The 21,438-nt window shown below is 36.8% G+C and overlaps 1 protein-coding gene across 2 annotated transcripts in view; it reads right to left on the bottom strand.

The window, feature by feature from the left end:
- kcnh2b (potassium voltage-gated channel, subfamily H (eag-related), member 2b) overlaps positions 1–21,438 on the bottom strand; it is a 190,562-nt gene that overhangs the window by 61,923 nt on the left and 107,201 nt on the right. The window lies entirely within an intron of this gene.

Here is a 21,438-nt window from a genome sequence, read left to right as displayed (position 1 = left end):
ACAGAGCAAGAATCGTACACAATTTAGACAATTTAGACTTGCCAATCAGCCTACAACGCATGTCTTTGGACTGAGGGAGAAAATCAGAGTACCCAGAGGAAACCACAGAAGCACAGGGCAAATATATGAACTCTGTATATACAGACAGATGGTGGGAATCAAACCCTCAACCCGGTTAGTGCAGCAAATTTTCATTTCCTTAATCACTGTACAATGCATTTTAAATAGTTATCAATGGCTGCTTTTGTACACATGCTTTTATACACATGATGTACATTGCTATGCAGTGACTATCATATGTTTAACCCAATTGTTTAATAAACCAGAAAAGAATGATCTCAATTAGGTGAAAAGATGTTGGATGTTTCCTAATTAGACATGAGAACATCTTGAGCGCCATGAGCTTTGGAGGAAAACGGTATATTTCTGCGTTCTGAATCTAATCAAAGTTTTAAAAATGCAATTTCCTTTATGGCACCTCACAAGAGGTTTTATTATAGATTAATGTGATATCATTGTCGCATATCTTCCAATGACTTTGGACTAGCTTCAGTTTCATACTGGAGGGCATATTAGGTTAAAGACCAGAATGAGCTCATTACAGAAACTCACCATCCACTTTATTAGGAACACCTGCACACCTAAATGTAAAGCGTAACATGTTGAACCCTGAAAATGATGGTCTGCAATTCAGCATTCCAGTTTAACGGCATTTAAGTTAAGACTGAATATCCCAAAAGACTGTCATTACCTGAAATACTCAAACCAGCCTGTCCGGCACCAACAACCATATCACAGTCAAAGCGATCGAGATCACGTTTTTCCTTTTCTGATGTTTGATGTAAATATGACCTAAAGCTCTTCATGAATGTTTTAATCTACGCGATTTAATGCACTGCACTGTTGTCAAGTGACTGGCTGACTATAGTGGCTTATACAATTAGTTCTCAATGAGTGCATAAAATTAATACGTAGTAACATGTGGGGTACTTGCTTGCATTACAAACAACTGCATTCTAACACATTGGAAAGGACATAAATAAAACGCTTGTTTTCCAAGTCAGTCATGAGTCTGGAGAGTTTGCTACCAAATCAGCACTTTAGATCAATGCTGTGCAGCTGCTGCTTCCGTTTTGTCTGGGCTATGTGCAGATAACGGATGGCTCTGCTACTTCCCACAGACGCTCGATGTGCTGCCCTACTTCCAGCCTCGAGTGCTGAGGTAGGCAGCTATGTGCCAACTTCTCATAATAACAAAGATTGTTCCCATGCATCTTCACAAGATTATATCCATATAGTCTTGAGGCACATTTCATATATATTATTTTTTCTCTTTCTTTCTGTCTTTCTGTCTTTCAAAGATGGAGCATGCTTCACATGAAAGTCTAGATACAGTGGCATTCATCCCATTAGCACTCATTATTAATGCAGAGAACAGTTCTGTCTTCCTTTCTTAAGAAAAGATTCTTCAATGCAATGGACAGCTCAGAGTCACTGGGTTTATCCTGTTAGTCCTGCTTACTGTCTGCATGTTTCTATGCATGTTCTCTTTGTGTCTGTACACTGTAACACGAAAGCCCAATTAAGTTATGCAACCATATTTCTTCTAATTAACTGTAATTGTCATGACAATTTTGGATTTTTTTAACTTTTGAAAGATTAATGTAATCTTAATGTAATCCATTGTCTCGACTACTTGTGAGTTGAAACAAAGCTTATCTTGTGTTAAGGAAGCAGATGAACTTTCGGTTCTCAGTATAACCATCTTGAAATAAGTATATGGATACAATCACACAAAATTTTGCTTTTTGCCCAGTATTCCTGGGACCGGCTTTGGATCGACTACAATCTTGACCAGTTCTTTGGAAGATGAATAAACTTTTAGCTGCTTATCCCCTCAGTAGAGCCCATCAAAAGTGAGTGAATGACTGCTTATGAAAGCGAAACTATCACACAAGGATCGGCTCTTTTTAGTAAATGTGCAAGTAGCGCAGTCTTGCTGTCGTCACTGAAAATCGTTTCCCATCGCCCATAAAGCTTATCTGCCTCAATATGCGTTTGACTCTGACTGCACAAATCACTCATGGAGGTGCCAAAGACTGAAGCGTTCTCACCCGGCATCCTGTCATCATGCCAAAGACTAGTGATTCCGCAGTGGCTCAAGGTGAGGAAAAGGACAGTTCTGTCATTCATCGTGTATGTGTTTGAGAGCCAGAACAAGGTTCTGAAAATTTTGGGCCTGATAGGCAGTCCTTGGAGACAGATCGCTCCAATCTTCTCAGCATAATAAAGGATTACAGAATCATCCAAACTTCCTTATAAACCTCCAGAGAGGTCAATGAACTGATCTTAAGTGGAGAAACTCTTCATCTTAATGCACAGTAATGCCATTGTATATCAACATTGTATTACAGGTTCTGAATATAAACGATGTGGATCATCTCATTGCAATCGGAGAGGTCTGAACAGAGATCAGTAGAGTGTTAGATAAGTAGCAGTTTAGATCTAGCATACCTGGCCTTGTTCTATTGGAAATAATGGCAATATATTACAGACATGGACGATACAGACAGACAATGGAAAAAGCCATTGGATACTATAATAAAAATATATTCACCATATACAAAAATATGTAACTATTATACTAATACTATTGGCATTAATATGGAGTCCATCCTGCTCAAATGTGTGCTTCCAATTTTGTTCAGGTGTTCAAAAAAATTGCTCATATAATGTATGTAAAAGTTAAAAGTTAATAACTCCATAAATCCTCTATACTGTATAAAAATCATATAGCTATCATGGTGAAAGAGCTACAGTATCTAAGGCTCTCAGTGTCATCATAATTAAACATTAAATTAAATTAATTAAATTAATTAAAACCTTTAAATCCATTTAAAAACTATTAAATGGAAAAACATTTAGAGCCAAAGGCATAAATATCCATGTCAGTACAGCTGTTTGAAACGTACGCAGGTGTAAAGTATGTGAAATCTCACTTAATCATTCCTGGGCATGTGTGCCATGCTACAGGATGTGGAGGGTAAGTAAAAAGCCAGCAGCCACTCAAAAAGTGTGATTACAGCAAAAGCAAAGAGCAAGAGCAACAGTTACACAAAGAACTACAGAGTAATATTATATTGAAAACACATTTAGTATAAAGTGGATAAGTGCCAGAGATGGGGGACTTGAGTCATATGACTTGACTCGAGTCAGACTTACTGTAAATCGCAAATTTTGAGACTTGAGGCTTGCTTGACAAATATTTTAAAAAATCAGACTCGACTTGACTTTGACTTGACATTCATGACTTGAGACTTGCAAGTAGAACCTGACACAAACAGCTTCGATGGGCATGTCTCTTCCACATCTATTCATCTATTCTGATGTGCAAATACCCGTAAGCTATTGACTAAAAACAGACATTTGATATTACTGTAAACCTAATCCTGTTTGGAGCAATTCCAACATCTAATCCCTTTATCTGCTGGTTACAATAATAAATCTCAATTTTGTTCTTGAGATATTATGTGAATGAGCATCTGGTTGGATGGACAAACAGACAGACTGACGGGTGGACTGAAGACATAATGCCTCTACCGTTCAAAGATGGAGGCATAAAAACGGTAGCAGATCTTGATAGCTCTCCTCTGCCTTTCCACTACACATTCCGAGTATTAATTGAACACTACATCTTTTTGAATTTCTCAGTGTGAACATACTATTTGCAATAAAATGTACAGTGCTCCACAAACTTATATGATCTATGAAATAGCTACACATGGGCATGGTTGTGAGTCACACTTTAAGAAACCCAGTAAAGTAGTTGTTTTTTTAGCGTGACAGGCCATGAGCATTATAGGAAGTAATCCTGCAGTGACGGAGCTCATAACAATCGGTCATATCATAGCTAGCAAAGAAATGACTCACCATTGTGATACGGGACCCCTGAGAAGTAGAGGTAATCTAGTCAATGTTAGCACAACAATGCATCACATGAGAGTTCACACAGGCCCTTAATTAATGAACACTTGCACATTCATTTCAAAACCCAATTATTTCTTTTAGCTCAGATGCCACCCGCTGTAAGAACAGGACTAAACAATCATCCTGAGACAGTGCACTGCCAGCATAAGTATTGGATTGTAATTGCATGGTGTGGAATGCATCCTTTTTAGTTAATGATATCTATAAAAACCATAAAGCTATAAGCCACAATTGGCAAATGTTTCAATCCTCCGCAACCTTTACTAAGTTTTTTCTGGGGCAGGGAACTGCTCTTGTGAAACAGTCTCTCAGGCCATGCTGCACTTCTCTTTAGGTGTAAATAACCTTTTATGATATGTTACAAATGCACTGCAGACTTCTCACTGAGAAACCCTGAATGGTTCGCAGTGAAAGCTCTTTCAAACCAAAGCATTCCCCTTTCCAGTACAGTATAAAGAAGAATGCTGGATTTTTGTAATCTTGTAGGAAAGAAGCAATTATAGGAGACATATGGTCCTGGAAATATTAAGTACCTTGTTAAAGCAAACTCAGGGAGTGAATCTGCTATAGTTGAGCTAAAATCAGAGTTCTGCAAAAACTTTCTTTTGCAGTGTGAGAATTGAGTAGAGAACAGAAAAAGAAAGATATATTATTAAACATACCACCAAATTCAACTTTAGAAATCAAAATTGTGATGAGAATGTAATATAATAGCATTTTACAGCATAATATACAGTACAGTACATTCTCTTGGCCAAACATTTGGCCTGAAGTTAGCAGAAGACCAAAGCAACACAAGTGTCAATCCAAGCAAAAGCTTCAGCATGATGCCAATAAAAATCATTTTCCCCTTCAGATTAGTTTGCCGTCACCAACCCTGCAGCAGGCCATAAATAATGCACAGATTTTCCACAGGACTGTGTGGTGAACAGGAATCAGCTCAGCTAATAAAAAGGCAAGTGCTGTGATTTAAACACTCAGCTAGATGAGGAGTCGCCAAAGGAACAGGCAAATATGAATCACCTCAGAATAAACACACCTGGGTGAAGTTGATTCCTAATAAATCAAAAGGAATTTCAGATAGGTAAAAATATGACAATTAGATTCATGAATAGTCTGGATAAAATAAAATCACTGAATGGCTTATGCTGTAAAATACAGCAGAGAAACAATACATACAGTGACTCTTCCAAATACACAATATTGCAGACTCAGTCAGTTCTACCAAAAAGTTGATTCTTTGAAATCATTGCTGTGTGTTTTATTTAAACTGGATTAACTTTATACAGGGATTGAGAACAGTGAATCAGGCTTTTAGATACCCATTTCTCCAGTGTTTCCTGACAGGTCTATTCCTAGCTGTAGACTTGGAGATAGGAACACCAATACACGTTGCCGCAGGCAGTCTGAGAAACTAGCTCCATGGATGTGATGTATTACTCTGTCACTGTCCATGCATAAAGGGAAATTAATGGCTCTTTGGTCCTACAGTGCTATATACGCAAAGTCAAAATAAATGGAGAATCTATGGAGAATAGGGGTGATATGACAATTATAAATGATTAAAAGGTAATGGTGTCTTGATGGTTAAAAGCGTTTCAAGCTCTATTGAATGAGGCCCTTAACCCTATCTGCTCCAGGGGGGCTGTATCATGACTGCCACTATGCTCTGTCTCCTGCTTCCTAACAAGAAAATATATAATATTTCTTTAAAAAAAATGTGTATTATGATACGTTTCTTCACGAACTGGTTGTATTTAAGACTGTCTTTGAAATGGCTTGAGGATACTTTTATGTAATATCTTCTATAAACACTTCTAAATCTTATGTAAAAGTGTAGTACTGAAGTTCCTGTCTTTGGTTTCTAGATAAGTGTGTGTGTGTGTGTGTGTGTGTGTGTGTGTGTGTGTGTGTGTGTGTGTGTGTGTGTTGAGCATAACTAGTATTATTTACTTCTTACTTCTAAAGAACCACAATGAGCATATGGTCAGACATATGTATATGACTACGACTGTGTGTACAAGCACAGTAAATCTGCATACCCAACAAGCATTATATGATTCAGACCTTTTAGTTTTTCATGCTTGGATGACATTAAGAACATATGGCCCGGCAAATCATGAAAAACATGTGCGTCTCTGGCCGTGAAGCTAGCGTTGGCTCAAGTGGCCATAGAGGAAAACAGTGAGATCATGTCAAACTGCTTTCCCTCCCACTCTCTACTATTTCTCTCTACTCAAGCCATGGCATGGGCAGATGGTACAGTCCACAAGCCACTAAATAGGACAGCAGGGAGAGCTTGTCTGGCACCTTGTTTAGTGTGGGGTTCCCATGGCAAGCTTCTCCAGCAGCTCGGTTCAAGCTGATCAAAGTCAGAGCGGAATCTCAGAGAGATATTACATAGCTCAGATAAGAAGGACACAGGCTACAGCAACATTTGTAAAGTTGTTCATTAGTTCTTTCTTTAAACTGAAGATTAATCAGCTCCAATCCAACCATGCTTCTTATGTCTAACAAACAGACATTGTATTATTAGAATGTACGGTATGGGAGGAAAATTTGACATCTTTTAAAACCGATTAGGGTATTGGGGAAAAGAAAAGAACAGTCTTCAAAAAGTCATTCATACATCTGATTTCAGTCTAAATTAGTTTTACTGCTGATGATGGTTGGTACGACATGTATTACAGTAATTGACAGAAAAGTAGTGATCAGCAATGGAGCCCAAAATTAGATCCTTGATTTTAATTAAAGCACAGCATGAAGTAAGAAGCGTGAGCTAAAGATCTTATGTGGGAAGGATGTGACTAAGCAAGAATCATAATTAGGTTGGTCAACACAGATTAGATGCAGTTTAAAATCAGGCTGTGGCTGTAGAGCTCTGAAAACAGAGAACCATTGTCGACTAATTAGACATGGATGAGGACAGGATAAGATTCACCTTCTACTTTTATCTACTCCATTTTGTTAAAGTGTTAGTGGATAACATCTCAGGTCACTAAGACATTGCTATTGGGACATCTCTGATGTTAGATGTTAAAACTAAAGTTTAAAAGAACAGCAAGGGCAGCATTTCCATTCCAAGTATTTACATTGAACAAATTTCTCAAAGGAATAAAAAGAAGAAAAAAAAAAGAAAAATGTATTAAAGTGAAGGTTGGCAAGTATGTGAATGTGATGTGCTATGATGTAGGCTCAGTGTTGTCTCTTGGTGATATTTATGCTGATAGATAGCTCTTCAGCTGAGACTGAGAGGGTGTCTGAGTAAATGGTGTCATCACTGCACGGATGCACAGACCCACCAGAGACACACAATCCCAATAAAACACTGTGTGTGTGAGTGTGTGTGTCCTAAACTAATACACAATGTACTGATTTACTAAGATCCCAAATGACCTATGATAATTTGTGTGTGCAATCCCAAAAATCACAATCATTGTATCATTGTACAAATGAAAACAAATTTAATAGAAATTTGAATTATTTCACAATAAATTATGTTATGGATCATTTCCAGACCTCAGTGAAATAAATTCAAACTTTATATTACTCTTTATTAACAATATCTTGTGTGTTTTCCCCTCGGTTTAATTTACATTTACAGCATTTAGCAGACACTCTTATCCAGAGAGACTTAAATTTATGAAGATGAGTCAGTTTATACACCTGAGCAATTGAGGGTTAAGGGCCTTGCTCATGGGCCCCGTAGTGGCAACTTGGTGGACTTGAGATTCGAACCAATGACCTCGCGATCAGTAGTCGGACACCTTAACCACTGAGCTGCCACATCTCATATCCTAATTGACTCCACTGTTATTAGTGACTCCTACAACCTCAACAGATTTCACAATAATAATGGGGATGTCTTATTTATTTGATGCATTGTAGACTAAACATTGTGCGAAATAAAATCCTGACTCTTACAGCCTAGGAAAAGTTATTTCACATTAAATCCATTAGATATCATTAAAGTCTAGAGCTGGGTAACTGTACGTTTTGGTGGTCAGACTACTGAAAGGAATGCTGTAAGGAAGTATTGCACTGCATTATTAATGCCTGCTTAGTAACTTTACAAAATTAATAAAGCCCTGCATTAATGTGATTTTGCCCTGAATGTATGCGCAGCTTGATCCAAATATGAACAATAATAACTTCAGCACTGCTGACACAGGGCCTTCATCACTCTGTATCTATATAAAGTACAATGCTTTATTAATGACATTATTAAGCAGTGACGCAAAGGCAGTTGTGCAGAACAGAGCAAAATGCAAAACATACTCATAGATAAATAAGTTTCTAGAGTAGGATGCATAGGAAATAAAAAGTGACTGTAAAAGACAAATTAAGCAATATTTCATTTTTACTTTTGTATATAACTTTATAGTATATAATTTATGTTTATACAGTATATATTTGTATCCGTATATACACTGGGTTGTTAATGATTTTGGTTCATGTCATAGTGTTTGCTAGTAATTGACAGAGAAACACTGAGTGAATTGTTAAAGTGAAAAAGTGAAAGTGACGTGACATACGGCTAAGTACGGTGACCCATACTCAGAATTTGTTCTCTGCATTTGACCCATCCAAAGTGCACACACACAGCAGTGAACACACACAGTGACCACACACCAGGAGCAGTGGGCAGCCATTTATGCTGCGGCGCCCGGGGAGCAGTTGGAGGGTTTGGTGCCTTGCTCAAGGGCACCTCAGTCGTGGCCGGCCCGAGACTCGAACCCACAACTGCTAATGTTACATGCATTAGCAGAGAAAAAGTAAAACATGAAAGCAAAAAAAAAAAAAAAAAAAATGTGTTCTGTTCTATATGACAGCTTTTTACAGGCTGTATAAATGCTGTTGACAGTGCAGCTCTGAATGTGCAGTGAATATCTAAGATTTAACCATATGTTCGAATGGTAATATTAAATCATTACTGTAAGCGAACTTTCAAATATAATAAGGTATTCAACTGGAAATGTGCTTCAATAAATATAATACTTTCTCCTTGGTACTAATTTACACATGCAACCATCAAGCTTTCAGGCTGTAATTTACATTTATATATTTGCGTTAATAAACGCCACCCTATATTTTAGCACTTTTTGCTATAGCAAATTGCATATTCATAAAGCAAACATGGAAACCAGACTACAGGCCCTATTGACTCATTTTGAAAGAGGCAATCTTTCACTGGCCTGGTTAATAAATCAGGATGCACTTTTTGCTGATTATCATCATGTTTTTTTACAGATACAAACAAGGTCCTGAGTGTGTTGTTTGTGGGAGTACGATGGGAGGGGTGTCTCGGTTCACTCCATTGCCTCATAAGATGAGTCTGTCTGACTCGTGCTCCACAGTCTCAGCCATGATGGATCGGCTGTACGTAGAATAGCCTGCCTGAGGTCTGTTTGGTCAGCGGAATAATACTCCTACTTGGCTGGTGGCTGAAATCATTACAGGTGCATGTCAAAATTCTCTGCCCAATTAATTTACCAAGAAGTAGACATGGTCCATGCTGTATCATGTGCTATGAAGAACACCGGCGTACTTCTGACATCCGCATACAACAAAGATGTACTATATTGTAGTTTGTGAAAGAGTGTTCTTTATGAGACTAATAAGTGACAATAGCCAATTTGTATGAAACAGAACCCTTTTATGTATTTTTTTCACATCTATATATATATATATATATATATATATATATATATATATTCTTTTCTTATTTTTAATAATAGATATGCTATATTAAGGACTTATTAGGAGTACAGTCTTATGAGCACAGACTGCTTAGCTACTTTTGTTTAATTGTTTGCTGTTAACATAATTTGCATGGACACACAGCTTAGATTGTCTTAATTGCACTGATATATATTACTTGACGGTTAACACAAAGTCTTTGCTATGCCCTATTTTGCAGTAACAGTAGCAGTAGTTCCTATAGTACCTAATGCATATCTGCTGCTCCAATCAACCCCAGTCAGCTTCTTTCATGTAATGAAAAGGATGAGTCTCCTGTAGTATTGTATAAAAAAGCATAAATTGTAAGAAGTTCTAGGACAGGTGGGTGGTGCTTTACAGAGCCAGGTGTCTGTGACTGATGCACACCAGATCAGTGCTGTTTCATATAGAGCCTGATTCAATTAGGGTTCAGGGACATGGGCAAGCAGCCAGTCCAACCCCTTACCCAGCTCACTGAGATTAATGAGACGAGTGCTGACAAAATGGGTCAGCCATGGACATTTGTGTGTGTGTGTGTGTGTGTGTGTGTGTTGGCTGAGTGAAGTGACTTAAGGTGAGTTAGGTTGATGTTAATGTACTGTCTAGTCTACGTTTGTTTCTTTAGTAATTTTAAACACTACACCAATGCCTTGTCTGCGCACACACACACACACACACACACACACACACACACACACACACACACACACACACACACACACACACACACACACACACACACACACACACACGTGTGCACAAGCTTACATATGCATAAAATGACAGCAAGGGGCAAACCAAAATAAGAAATAAAATGAAATAAATGTTCCTTGTACAAGTGTTTATCAGAAAATAGGGTGAAAAAGCCACGGTGGGAAAAAAGGATCTGGAAAGAAAACAAGCAGGAAGCATGAAAGACATCAGAATTTTTTTGCACATAGTTATTTAACATATACAGAATCATTGGAACTAATCATGACACAATACACATTGTATGCACACACAAACTGTAAATGTAACACCCAGTCACAGCTTGAACTCCATGCGAAATATACCATGCATGATTTATCCAAGCAAAAAGTGGCACTAAGAGTTAACTTAGTGACTGGGCTGGCTGTGGTGTTAAGAGTGCGGGATTTTGTCGGAATTCATCGGCCACCTCATAATTACAAACATTTTCTGACAGGGCTTCAAAGCAGTATAAGCATCTAGTCTATATACATGGTGATTGTGAGGATGCAAAGAGTTGTTCAAGCCATGTGACTTTTCTACACCTGCTTACTACATGATCTCACCACTCAGTAGCTGTTAAAGGACAGCGCAGAGTGTAAGCATTACCGATGTGTCAGTTTACCAAGCTTGAATCTGCTGTGTAGGTTTTTTCCCCCTGCTTTGTAGGCATAGATGAAATCCATAGATTGACAAAATCATGGTTTTTTCCCCCTTTGCTTTCATTGAATGTTCTCGGCGCTTTATTTCCCAATAGCCTAACAATGACATGTCAGACAAGGATGGGGTGTGGTTACAAACACAGATTTACTGATGCAAATGGAAAAGCAGACAAATCCACAAGACAAGGACAATGTCCAAATCATAAACAGGCAACAGTCAACAAACGAGCTAGAACATGCAAGGCCAACTCGATAAATTAAACAAGCAGGGTCGAAGCCAGAACAGGGTTCATTCAATAGCAAAGACCTGAACCAATACTTTGCTATGAACTGAAGTTTGTGTTGTCTGCTGGAGTGTGATTAAAAGTCTAGGGATATGATATGCCTTGTAGGTTGTTATTTCATAGATTCTGGGAAATAGAGGTTGTGTTTACAGGTGGAGCTGACAACAATGCACTAATATATTTATTCAGACACTTGTCATTTGGTACATAATTCTGATGGCCTATCTAGAATACCTAGTTATTATTATTAATGTATTCATAATTAATTCTTATTTCTGAAATTGTTCTATTCTGAAATATAGATTTTATTTTTGTTATCTCTGTATTTTACAAACACTAAATAATTGAAACTTATGATTAGCCAAGATATAAACATGGTCCGATTGGCATGATATCATGGTAGAGGTAATCATTGGATAGGATACATTTTGTGTTGCACACTGTTGAGAAAAGCCTACATGCCAGACACAGTTCTAGTCTTAATGTCCTGGGTTAGACCAATTTTTATGATCGATTAGATACATTAACCTTTTAGTCTGAAGTTAATAGACCTATGTCAACTGCAATCATTGAGCCTTAAGAGCATAACATGACATGACTAAAAGCCAGTTAAATGGCTTATGCACCCAATGTATTGCTTAATAAATTACCCCTGACATTGTTATGAATTTAATAGGCCTATTTTTAATAGTACAAAGCATTTTTTTTGTCTTTTAATGGCCCGGTGTTTTGAACTCACTGGTGCATTGACTACATTAACATCGTCTATGCTTTATATTAAATTCACTCTTGTTCAATTATGTTTGGATCACGTACTGCCCTGCGTTAATATTGCTATAAAAAGGACACATTTTATGGCATCAATTTAAATATTTGATGACAGTTCTATGAATTTGGGCATCTTAAATAGGTTACCACTACATTAGATGCAGCGAGGCCCTTTAACTTTATATGCATTACATTTTTTGAATGTCATTTTTAATATGCAGTCATTCATTCATTCTGAGAACCTAGAGAATCACCACAAGGACACAAGGACAACACATGGCTCCACAAACACAACAACCAGAGGTCAGAATTCGAACCAACAACGCTAGAGCTTTGACGTGTCAATGCTTCACTCTGTGTAATGCTACCTATGATATCCTATTTTAAATAGTAAGTATATTATAACAAACTGTACTGTTAACCTGACATATAGGATTATCATAAGAAAACGTATTGATTTGGCTGAAGCCACTGATTTTCTGATGCAACTGATATGTGGAAATCTGATCAACAAAAAGAAGACAAACTTTAACACTGTAATGATTAGGATATGAATCATGGAAGCCTGTAAGTAAGAACCTACTATGTGACACATGTAACAGAATATGCCTGGCTGTTTTTAAAGGTTGTGTCAATCATTTATCAGTAAAAAGTGCCAAGATATAGTACAGGTTGTTGAGAGAAGGCCATGGAATGAAGTTGTAGGACTTATAGGGGTACCTAATAATACTAGCAACACACCTCACTATGTTAACACACCTATGCCACTTAACAATTTTTCTATTAGAAGACAAAGTGGAATAAATAGAGCAAAAAGTAAAGTAAGAGACAAAAAGAGAAGCATAGAGCTAGGAAACAATTGAAAATAGATGAAAAACTCAAAAAGGTTGAAGGCCTGGTTAAAGAATTAAAAGTGTTGAATATGAATGACTGAAGAAACCAACTGCAGGTCAACACAAGCATCAGACACTGTACCTACACAGTTGGAAGAAGATCTTAAAAGAATGAAAATTATAATGTGTTAAGTTTTATTTTTCAGAAGTCCAAGAGGACTCTGAAGCGGTTTACTTTTCCTTAAAATCATGTAACCTTTTTATTGAATAATTTTATTACCTTTAAGTTTACTTTTTATATTTGCTTATGGTGTATCTGCAGGGCTATCAAGTGTCACGCATTGAGAGTGACAGTCACACATTTGGGTCTTTTCTCACGCTCTCCTGCCACACATCGTATTTCTCACGCAGAAAAACTTTTTTACTATTTATCATATATTTAATATGCCGCAGCGCCCGAAATTTATCAGTCCGCACTGCTGTCTCTATGGAACTGGTCAGAAATCAAGCGGTGTCTCCCCTGAAGTTCTTAGTCGAGCCTGTCACTTATCAGCCAATCAAAAAAAAGAGGCTACACAATAGCCAATCAGAAAATAGCACTATCTGGGTAAGATTTAACGCAACAACCAATTAAAATAAACAAACATATTCATTAGAGAGGGTATTTTCGATGGTCGGTTTGAACAAAACATCAACAAAAAACACCTTGACTCTGGGCGGGACATTGTCCTCAATCATGACCCTAAAAATAGCTGGGCTTGAGCTGAACTGTTTTAAATGGGAGCAATTTTACAAATGATAAAGGAGTCCAAAAAGGCAACAAACACTTACAATAAACAATACCAGTCATAATATCTCTCTCTCTCTCTCTCTCTCTCTCTCTCTCACACACACACACACACACACACACACACACACACACACACACACACACACACACAAACACACACAAATTAATAAATGGAAATTGAACAAATACTTTGTATTTGGTTAAATTGTGGTCAGTGATCCTTACCAAACACAACACCCCCTTTGTTGTGTAATTTATTTATTTATTTATTTATTTGTTTGTTTGTTTGTTTGTTTAGGGGGGGGGGGCTTGGAGATGTCACTCTCGCCTGTCTTCAAAACTTGAGAGCCCTGTATCTGGAAACTCGCAGAGAAATTTGCAGCGAGAATATCTTAGCACATGTAGCGTCTTGTACCAGTCATTTTAGATTTCATGTCCCAGGCACCCTAAATTTCAACATCTACTCCTCAATTAACCGATGAGCAACCCAGTTTTACACACACACCTGGCTCCAGAATGACTGGAGCCTACACAAAGACCAGATAACCCCATGCGGCTTCTCTGATTAGGGGCCCTCAACACACACACACACACACACACACACACACACACACACACACACACACACACACACACACACACACACACAAAACACAATGAGACATTCCTTGTACTAATAAAACCCAAAGATAAGGTACTCTAAGGTTCTCATTCTTATAACCCTTTTTGTAATGTGTCCTTCTTTTAAGGCTTGCCTGACTTGTGTCAGAATGTGTCAGAAACAACATTGTATTTTAAAATCCGTTATACTCTATCATCATATCTTACTGATCATGGCATGTTAATGTATACCTGTTCTAATGGTGTATGCCCCTTTAAGGTCTGATGTCAGAATGTATACGAAGCTATCATTTTCTTTTTACTTCCCTAATGAAAGTGCATCTTGTTTTATGTTTCATTTTTGTTTTTTTGCCTTTATACGAACACAATATCGTATTAACACCAGTTACCCTTTGATTATTAATGATCTATGTATGTAATGTACCGCTGCCTTCATACCATCATTACCCTTCATGTCTAGTATCCAAATGACCACAAAATTATCGGTTACTCATTTTTCAAGCACTGGCGTATTTTATTTGAAGATACCGCCTTCATAGAATTAATAAAGGTTACACGGCCTGTTCGCCGGACGAACAGACCAAATAAGCATAACGTTAATTCCAGTATCGTTAATTTCAACTTAAAATATTTGGAAGTCACTATAACACGTTATAGTCGCTTATAAATATTTACCTTGGTTCGCGAGCCAAAATCGCTACACACATTATGACCTAGTTACTGAAACCACAAGGTATCAGCAATATTTAACCATCTTTGCAGCTGCAGGAAGTTAGCTGTAACTAAATAACCATATATAGTTCTTTAGCATTATGGAAGCAAGAGATAGTCTACAAACCTTTGAGGAAATTTCCAATGTCGCAGCAAGAATTGATTTAGATTTGTGGCATAAACAGTCAAAATTCACAGCCAAATCCTACTCCAGCAGGAACAAGGTAACGTGTATAAAAACCCATCTGAAAGTCAGTTACTGTATGTACATTCTATTGTAGGCAAGCTCAGTGCGTGTTTCACTCAGTAATTGCTTATTTAGTGTGCATCAGAAAACAAATGCAAGCATACATTTGGAGAGTGTTTCTTGGTTTGCTACTATCTTTGCATTTTAATTACTTTTAATTCTGACTCTTTCATCTAAAGTTCAAACAATAGACTAATTAGAAGAACTTTAAGAGGATCCTTTGTTAGAAGACAGAGGGACTTCAAAGAACACCTCCGTTCAAGGTAAGACCAACTCTGATAATGGATCTTGTGTTTTCAAAACTAACCCGTGCAATCTAGGACACATTCCTTATTGGGATTGTGGAAGGGTTTCCTACGCAATCCAAAATCAAGTGTCACTAAGGGAAACGTACGTCAGTATAAATTACTTCAAGGTATAGTCTATAGTGTATTTTGTAATACTGTATATCTTGAAATTCCTATGAGAGTGGGTTCTATCTATCTATCTATCTATCTATCTATCTATCTATCTATCTATCTATCTATCTATCTATCTATCTATCTATCTATCTATCTATCTATCTATCTATCTATCTATCTATCTATCTATCTATCTGCTCACAAGAATCTGAGAAAAGCTTTATAGGTTTTACTCATTTTGTCTCACGTCCCTGTGGAAGGTTGTGAGTTTAATCAGCCAGAGAGACAGTGCTGGATGAGCGAGATCCATATAAGCTTGTATTGGACTTGAAATTACTATGAATTTACATCTGCCAAATGAATAAATTTTATACCTTTTCTGCTTTACTCCAGACACACTAATGGCTTCAGAAACCTGTTATCTGGGTCTGAATAAGCATTTCAAAGACATTAGAGAAGCCTGAGCTCTGCAAGTTTAAAAAACACCAATCACTCAAAACTCCACCACTCAAACACCAGCTGTCCAATACTTTGGACCACATCAATCACAACACCTATAGCCAACACATGCTGAGTAGGGAAATAAAGGCAAGTATCCACTGACCAGGTCAAGGACATTAAATACTCCTTATAAGAAATATTTGCAGAATATTTGGAGCTTAGTCATATGTAGAAGTCTGGTATAAGTTTATTTTTTAACTAAGCATGACAACGTAATTTAGAAATTGACCTTGAGAGCCTTTGATATTCTTGCTTGCTTTGGCCCTCAGTCAACAGATATAAATAAGAAACTAATGTAAACTTCAAGGATGCAAAATCTTAAGCTGATTCGGAAATGGTTGTTAGCACTGCAGATGCACTGACATGCAGCTCCTGCTGGAAAACGTGACTTGGGCACAGACGGCTTTTTGACATAGGAAAGATTCAGATGTTGATTAACTGCTCTAGGAGGTACATCAAAACATAATGCATCTCCCTTACTGGGACGTTTGTTGTTTCAAATTGTACAAGATGTACTGCTTGTGGAAGCCAAGAGAAGGGAAATAGGTGGCAAATCACATTTCAGATATAGAAGTCAATTAGATATAGAACAGTATTCCTCATTTATAATCTGTCATGTTTATGGAACTGATGCAGTCATCTCTGCAAAATCTCTGAAGGAGGAGTCTTGGCCAACACAGAAGTACCCCTTTATACCCGCTATAAAAATTCCTCTCCGGATAAAAGACGCATTGGTGATGAACCAATTTGAGCATGTAGTTTGAAATTAGTTACATCACAAACTATTTATTTTTTCCGTATCACCAGAATATTATCAACCTAGCAAAAGAGAGATATTAAACAGACACCATAAAAGAAGACAAGTAATTTGGCCAGAATGAAGTAACAGTTTGGCATGACTTCTGCTTGCAAGTGTAATAATCTATAATAAACTATAATAATCAAAGGGTATGGATTTTCCATCTCATGGTATACAAACCCATATGATTTCATCAGATTTGCACAGCAATGTACTAATGCTCTGATATTTACAACAATGACACATTTCAATTGTATTCGTTTATAAATGAATCAAAAAAGAACTCTTTTTACATAATTATTGTGCAGACTTAGGTTTGAGGTTACAACTACAAGAAAGTGGTAGACGCTATACTTTCTAGTGAACTGTAGAAAAGTTCATTTTCATTTTTAATGAAATTTATTTTACACTGAAAATATATTTTATGGATTCTATTGTAGTCTGCTAAGGATTTCTTGGATCATAAAAAGCCATGTTTTTCAGGGAATTGATATTACAATTGAATTTTAAGTGCATCTCTAGTAGAAAACCAAGCAAGAGCAAGTTCCATGTTTACATGCTACAACTTTTTCTACCAATTCTGGCACAAATTCCTATTTTGCACTTAGTACTCTTATGCACATACTATCTTCTATAATTGTTGTACATATATTTAAATATTTATCTTGTTCCCTTTTTCTACTATTTGCACTTATGCTAGATGTTAAACGGTATTTTGTTGCTATGTACCTGTACTATGCAATTGTCAGTTCTATCTATCTATCTATCTATCTATCTATCTATCTATCTATCTATCTATCTATCTATCTATCTATCTATCTATCTATCTATCTATCTATCTATCTGTCTATCTATCTATCTGTCTATCTATCTATCTATCTATCTAGAGTGCTTTAAGTATTAATATACTGTACAATGACGTTCTTGTGCCACAGTTGTACGCTTCTACCCAGTAAAAATGATAAGTAGAATTGAAAACTTTAAATAGTTTAGGCACTGATGAAGTGGCATAATGAAAGATATTGCACATTCAGTACTATAAATTATTTCTATAAAATAGCGAGCAAAAAACCTGTGTCATAGTGGTAAATATTGCACATACAGTGCAAGGACAGTCAGAGTCAGAGCCTGATGTCAGTCCTGTCCATCAGTGTAAGTATAAGTGATAGATGATAATGAATAGTATTGAAGGATTATGAAAACTACATAAGTGATGAATAAACACTGTACATAAGTAAAAATATCTATTAAAAACTAATCATAGATATACATTGTTTTCGTCCATGTCTTTACAGGATGAAATGTTTGAATGCTTGGGGACAGTAGTGCTGTAAATGTGTTGCCTGCTACTGCCACCAATAGGTCACCCATATTAGAACAGGCTGTGATAAAGTAAGTGTGTGGCAAAATCAGTGACAGTAACACACTGAAATGGATAGCAATAGCATCACAAATTGTACACAATAAAGCAAAAAGTTTATTTAAGAGGCCGTGCAGAAGTCTTTACGCTCGAGTGTATGTTGATCAATGTATGCGAGTGTGTCTCTTATAATATATGACACACATGCACATACATACACACATACAGACTTATATTGTATTCCAGCGTGCACTTTTTTGTGACACACACACGAGTTTAGGTCACAAGCCCGTTCTGCAAAACATTGTAGCAGTGGCAGTACGTTTGCAGGGTTGGAGTGGCCTTACTTTCACCTGAATGAAACACACTGTGTCGTGCGTGTCAAACAGATGAGAGGTGCGACAAGCTGTCCAACCGGAAAAGTGGAAGCTTAAAGTCACACACATACACACACAGAAAATCTAACTACCATGCAGAATGCATACTCAAATATATCTAACACTCACTGTGGCAATCATTAGTGAATTCTTCCTTATCTGATTCTGCTGTGGAAAATAAAAATAAGATTATTTGTAACTTTGTGATCCTGTAGAGGATCTTTCACCCATAAAACCTTGACAACAGCTCACTATGATACGTGACGAGCAACAGCAAGATTTGATGGCTCAATTAAATGCCACATCCACATGACGGATATCAATCACGTTGTACCCACAGTCTAGCATAGCAGGTGGTCATGTGTAATACATCATACAGTTCAGATATTACTCACAGTACAAATCAATGCCCCACATCAGGTGCAACGTGACATGCAGCAGCAAGATCTATATCATATGATAACATTACTAAAAATAATCAGATGATATCTGATAATATTACTAAAAAGCAAGTAACAAAGTTGCTTCAGATCAATGCTGTATGTAAAAAAAAACTGCAATTTAAACTATATAGGACAACATACAACTTGTCACTTTATTGGTACACCTCCACACCAGCTCATTCATGCAATTAACTCAGCCAAGCATGTGGCACCAGCACAGCGCATAAAATCGCACATACAGGTCAAGAGCTTTAATCAATCATGACAAATTGTGGGTACATTTATGTTTATAGAATTTGTTTTGGGTCAGAGAATGTTTCAAATAAGACACAAGATGACATACTGTATCTCCAGCCCATTGTATTGAACTCATTCCACAAGGATTGTAAGCGATTGTGGGTCATATGTAAACAATGCAACTGTAAAATAAATAGCTAGATAGATAGATATATAGACAGACAGACTTTTATCCCCACATTTAATATACTACAGTATACTCAATTTTGTAATGTATTATAATATACACATATCATAATAGTGCAATTTTACTACCGTAGTGAAACAATGCTCAGAGCCAACGGCACCATTCTTTTGTGGCACAGCACATCTGTCATGCGTCTGCTCTCCCACAAAACTCAATTAGCCTAAAGAGTCTCATACCACAATCAGTCCCAGAAGCCCTATCTATCATCATTTCATCTAGAGCCATCAATTGCCCTTTTCATTTCTTTAGAGCAGTGCAGAAAGGGTGCACCCGCAGAATGGCACTAAGGTGCATTAGCTTAACCCAGTTACGTCCAGAAAAAAAACAGCAAAGCAGAGAAACACAAACTGATCACTTATGATCGTTTCTAATGGAAATTAGGGGAGTTAAAATGACAATTTGTGAAGCTGGACAACTTGCATCTACAGTACAGTATATTCTAATTGTGATGATACTACTTCTTATTATTATTACTATTATTTGACTGTACAATGAACAAAAACGCTCTATCTATGTATGCTACTTTGACTAAGCAAAGAAGCACCCAGTGACTAAGTGATGCCTGCATTACATAAGGAACATCATGCCATCTCATCCCTATCCACAGTGCTAAAACGTATTAGTCTGACAGGTTTCTTATTATAGTTATACTTTTTTCTTATTATAAGACTTGTACTGAGGCATTGCACTACTGTTCTTTATTATTTAGACTTATCCCTGCATCACTTGATGAAGACAGCCACTACTTTGAATACATTTCACATTTATAATTAGTCATTATTCATATAGTCTTTTCTGGTCCTTTGGGTAAGTCTTGACATTTTAATGCTTTTAAATTAAGTAATTATTTTAGTTCTGATTTCAATTTTTAAAAGGACTTCAGTAAAGTTTACAAAGCAAACATTTCTACCTACAAAAGTGAAGACTATAAAATGCAGATATGAAATGTCAGTGCTTGCTGTGACTACATTATTATGATTATTTTTTGTTTTTTACACCTAAATGTTTCTCAAAGCAGTAATACTTTGCTTCAGTTCATGTGCTTGTGTTAGTTTCCACAGGTAACTGGTCTTTTTTTTTTTGGAAATGAATGTTCAAAAACATAAAATTAATTCTTATTTTCTACTCACACAGCAAAGAACATACAGGAATATGCAATAAAACATAAAGGAAACATCAAATAAAGAAATCTTTATAAATTTTTTATAAAATAAAAAAAGACTATCAAAGACTTTCACACAATACAGTAATACCTCGAGATGCAAGTTTAATTCGTGCTGTGACCTTGCTCGTATCTCAATTTGCTCGTATCTCAAAGCAATTTTCCCTATTTAAATTAATTGAAATCCCACTAGGAGCTGGAACTGGAACTCCCAGCCGTTCCAGCTCGCAAAATTCCACTGCAGTTGTTTTGTTTATGTGTTTTGAATATGAAAAATGTACAGTACCTGTATTTATAAAAACACACAGTAATAAAGGAGCATGTTAAAAAAAGAAACTGGTTTTACTGTAAAGTGTATTATTTACCTTGGAGATCAGACGACTTGAGCTAATGGAAGATGCGCACGGAGATTGAGGGAGGAGTAAAAAGGCGGAGGAGTTACACTTTCACTTTCGTTCACTTACTCACTACTGTACACTCTTAATGCTACTTTACTCTTAAATGGAACGTAACTAAACTTCACTAAAATTAATGAACTTAACTGAAATTCTCGTAACT

This window comes from Tachysurus fulvidraco, chromosome 3 (assembly GCF_022655615.1).
Source record: "Tachysurus fulvidraco isolate hzauxx_2018 chromosome 3, HZAU_PFXX_2.0, whole genome shotgun sequence".
Classification (NCBI taxonomy): Eukaryota; Metazoa; Chordata; class Actinopteri; order Siluriformes; family Bagridae; genus Tachysurus; species Tachysurus fulvidraco.
This window is presented reverse-complemented; position numbering and strand designations above follow the sequence as displayed.